This window comes from Corvus kubaryi, unplaced genomic scaffold (assembly GCF_017639235.1).
Source record: "Corvus kubaryi isolate FWS band 111438036 unplaced genomic scaffold, C.kubaryi_AGA036_p1.0 37179, whole genome shotgun sequence".
Classification (NCBI taxonomy): Eukaryota; Metazoa; Chordata; class Aves; order Passeriformes; family Corvidae; genus Corvus; species Corvus kubaryi.
Window position 1 is genome coordinate 915267 of NW_024581049.1, and position 4723 is coordinate 919989.

Below are 4723 nucleotides of genomic sequence, written 5' to 3' on the forward strand. Positions count from 1 at the left end.
TCAGACATGGAATGGGAATGGGATGGCAGTGGGATGCAGAGCCAAATGTGAGACACCCACGATGCCTTCAGAGCCACCAGAGGGGATTCAGCCTCAGGATCACAAACCCCAAACTCTTCCTTTGCCTGCAGCCCCCAGCTCAGTTCTCAAGGTTATTGAGAATTTTTTCCTCACTAAGGAACAAAAAAAAAAAAGAGGATTCCCTTAAAGTATCTTTGCTGAGGGTTTGGGGATTTTTTTTCTTTCATCAGGTCCTTACTAAAAGTTCCTTTCCCCCCTTCCTACGCCTCTACCTGAAGGAAGTCCCTGAATCCACCCATTTCAGCTCTAATTAAAACATTTAAGGACACACCAGCTGAGTATCTCCTCTGAAATTATCCAGCGTGTCCGTCCCCCCTCCCTTCCAGGGATCATTTCCGAGGTGGGAATGACTTCACAAACCACAGTGAGAAATGGTTTCTCCCTCTGCTCCCTCAGAAAAGACTTGGATGCCCAAATGGCCACGATTTTCACACCCATTACCCTGCCCTCCTTTCAGACAAGTGAACTGCTGGCAGAAGCAGCAATAATTCTGCCCAAATTTTTGGCAGGAACCCACAGCACTCAAGAAGAAGCCCAGAAACATTAAGAAAATCTGATTATTATTTTTTTTTAAGGCAAAAAATTGGCGTTGGCTCTCCTGAGAGGAAGGTGAGCAAACCTGGGTGAGAAAAATCCACCTTTATTTTTGTCTTTTTACAAGTTCAGATGGAGAAAACTCATCTGAGGGATCAGCACCAGGTTTATGGGGTGGAAATGCAGCATTTAGAGGAGCCAGAATTAACCTGCTGTGTGCCAAACCCTCACAAGGGCTTTGTTTGCTCATCCCTCTCGACGTTGGGGCTCCTAAAAACATCACAGTGTTCCTTGTGGGGAAAAATATCAGATCTACAGTTACTTTATGGCCTCCCCGGCCATAAAACGCCCTGAGCAGTCTGTGTGCACCACAGCCCTTTTCTTCTCGCCCCTTGGGCAGCCCTGAGGAGCCGTTCAGCAGCTCCTGCTCACACAGAGCGGGGGCAGCTCTGCTCGGGTGCCACCAGGAGCTGGGGCAAAGCTGCCCTGGCACCCCGTGGGGCAAAACCCCGCGGGTACCGTGGGTGAGAGGAGCTGCAAGGTGCAAGGAGGGCTCCGAGGGAGCGCCCAGCGGCCTCTCCTTCACTGCGGGCAACCACGGGAAAACCCACCTAAACCCCCTGAGCTGCTCCCTGGAGGGGGGCTCCTCTGCAGCACCCCAGCGTCTGGGCTCTGCTTTTGTGTTGGTTCAGCAATTTTAGCTTTTTAGCTCTCTTCAGCTGCAAACTTTCACCAAACCCCCGAGGATTCACATGCTTTTGCATCCCTGGGATCTGCTTTTCCAGCCTGTGGATGTGGATTCCACGCAGCGAAGCCCAGAGGAAATGGCTGGGTTATTACTGCCTTGTCTTGAGGGCAAAAAAAGCATTTCTCTCTCTGAAAACACTTCTTGTGCTCATTTTACACGTGTGAGGATTCCCACACCTCCCAAATGCAACTCACTGATCCATGTGGAAATCAGAAGAGCTGGCAAAAAGGAACCCACACCTACTCAGAGCATCAGTATTTCACCACCAGTATTTCACCTGCTGCTCTTGGCTCTTCTTTTCGTTGTCTGCCTGCTCTGGGGGCTCAGCTGATCCCTGCAAAATTTGACTTCCAGATATAAAAGGACTGCAAGGAAGCTGGAGAGGGACAAGGGATGGAGGGACAGGACAAGAGGGAATGGCCTTAAACTATGAGAGGAAGGATTTAAATGGGATCTTGGGCAGGAATTGTTCCCTGGCAGGGTGGGCAGGGGCTGGCATGGAATTGCCAGAGCAGCTGGGGCTGCCCCTGGATCCCTGGCAGTGCCCAAGGCCAGGCTGGACATTGGGGCTGGAGCAGCCTGGCACAGTGGGAGGTGTCCCTGCCAGGGCAGGGCTGGCACTGGGTGGGCTTTGAGGTCCCTTCCAGGATTTTGTGACCTCTCCCTCCTCCCACTTGAATTCACAGCCTTGCTCAGAAGAAAGTCAGCACAGCTCCAACCCTGCAGCTGCAGATTTCATCCTGCAGCCTGTCCAAGGAGGCAGAGCCAAGGAAAACCATCCCAATTCCAGGCTTTCCTCAGCCAGACAAGCCACGGGAGCTCTGGGAATCATCACCTCAGCGTATTTAGGAAGAGCTGCTGAAGCCTCGCTGCGCTGTCTCCATCTGCTGACAGCCCAGCCCCACACCCCAAACCCCACAAATCAGCGTGAAATGGGGGGATTGAGGGAGGGGAAAAGGACGAGGAACCTCTGCAACAGGAATGTTAACCTGAATTTACAAAGGTACCAGGAAAGTGCACCTGGAGCACTTCAGGCTGCAGGAAAATGCATTTGGAATGAAAAGCTGCAAGGCCTGACACGGCTCTGCAGGAGCTCAGGGAGACCATCCAGCACTGCAGTGAGGCTGCTCCCCTCTCCTCCAGGACAAATGAAGGATGATTTCCAGCACGTGGAGGAGCTCACTGAGGGAATTCCAAGGAAGCAGAACCCCACGGTTGTGGGAATGCTGGGAGATCACATCTCCCTGAGCCAGTTTCTCCTGTGACACCAACATCTGACAGCTCTAATCAGATGACACGGGGGTAAAACCTTCCCCTTCCTCATCCTGCTCCCAGCTGTGCTGGCTCCTAATCCCTTCCAAGGATGGGATGCTTCCCCACAGCCCCAAAGGGCACTTTTAGGGATCAGATCCCTTGTTCAGGACAGATTTCCTTCTGACAACTGAACGGCAAAAGATTCCTTTCATCCAGGCCGAGACTGGCAGTGGACAAACCCCGGCTTTGGGCATCAGGTATTGAGGAAATGGGCACAAGTGGGAGCCAAGATCCCTGGATTTCCACAAACCTGCCCTGAGAGGGCACACTTGGCTGGGGAGTGATTCCTTATCTTCACTACAGCACTTCAGGCTCACAAAGGCTCCTGTTTGCTTTCACTGGAGGTGGAAGCTGCAAAAACTGACAGTAACAGATCTTGTTTGGCAGCTCAGCAGGGCCTGGGTGGGACTGAGGGGCAGCAGCTGTGTCCCCACTGCTCCCCCAAAATCAGGGAGAGACAAGAGGGGACCTGGGCTCCACAACAGGGAAATGGAGCTGGGGAGGGGCTGGAGAATTCCTGAGGGAGCTGGGAAAGGGGCTCAGCCTGGAGCAAAGGAGGCTCAGGGGGGCCCTTGTGGCTCTGCACAAGTCCCTGACAGGAGGGGGCAGCCGGGGGGGTCGGGCTCTGCTGGCAGGGAACAGGGACAGGAGGAGAGGGAACGGCCTCAGGCTGGGCCAGGGCAGGCTCAGGGTGGGCAGCAGCAGGAATTTCCCCATGGAAAGGGTGCTCAGGGATTGGCAGGGGCTGCCCAGGGAGGTTGGAGTGCCCAGCCCTGGAGGTGCCCAAGGAAGGATTCAGGAGGTGGCACTGAGTGCTCTGGGCTGGGGACAAGGTGGGGATGGGGCACAGCTCGGATTTGATCTGGGAGGGCTTTTCCACCCTCAGTGATCCCGTGATTCCCAGACAGCTGATGACACAGAGGGGACATCAGCTGCACACGGACACTGCCCATCCACTCGGTATGAAACAAAAATCCCAAACCCAGCCAGAAATCCGCACTGCATCGCTCCCAAAACGGGGACCCTTCCCTGCTCTGCCTTCCTTTGCGAGGGTTTATTTCCACCAGTGGGTGCCAGACGTGCCAAATTTTAAATCTTAATTTTTAAAGGCTGAAAGAAACAAATAAAAACTCCTCGAGCTTGCAAATGAGCCTTCACTGAAACAGAAAACCCTGACAAAATGCAAATTCCAGGCTTCCCACTCCTGCCGCTCCAGTCCCATCCCTAATGCTTCTCCAGAAGCAGCTCACTTGTGTAGCCCTAATGTTTTAAAAACCACACAATTTCATGGTTTAAAAGTAATTCTGGCATCCCAGGCCTTACACCAGAGCAAGACAAAGACTTGGAACTATCTGCTTTTTTTCCTTTTTGAACTCTACAGCAGCTATTTAGTTTAATCATTAAATTTTCCATCATTAACCTCCCCAAGATGCTGTAGAATAGAGCAGCCAGTTGAGCTCCAACACAGATTATTTACATTGCTTTTAAGGCTGTGATAACTCAGCACAAACTTGGCAATGGCTCCCCTCACTCCAGAGTGCCAGAGGCTCTTCTGCTAAAAAAATCAGATATTTTAGGGAAGCCAGGGAGAGTTACACATCCCTGCAGTCAGCTACAACAAAGGGCTCCGTTCCTCTCGGAGGGATATCAAACTTGCAAAGGGAAGGTTTACAATACAATAAAGTTTACGATCATTACCCAAACGAGCAGGAACAGGAGCAGAGCAGGAGTCGATTGCTGGAGCCAGGCCCAGCATTCAGCAGGAGCCAAAGGAGGCTTTGGATCAGGGACTCTGGGCTTGTGTGGGAGAAAGGTCAAACAAACCTAAAGCAGGCTCAGATAAAGGTTTGTAGTGGTGGACTCTGCCCTCAGGGTTTAAACCAGGCTCAGGCAGGAGAGGGTTTGAACTCGTAATTGCCTCAGGCTGCTCTGGTCGGGGCAGCAGAGCCCAGTGTGGGACGCAGTAAAACCCAACATGGGGCTCAGCCCAGCCCAACGTGGGGCTCAGCAAAGCCCAGCTCAGCGCAGGGCTCAGCCCAGCCCAAC

General features: G+C 52.7%; 1 protein-coding gene across 7 annotated transcripts in view; it reads right to left on the reverse strand.

Moving 5' to 3' along the window:
* Positions 1-4723, reverse strand: part of PUM1 (pumilio RNA binding family member 1) — a 63530-nt gene that overhangs the window by 24815 nt on the left and 33992 nt on the right. The window lies entirely within an intron of this gene.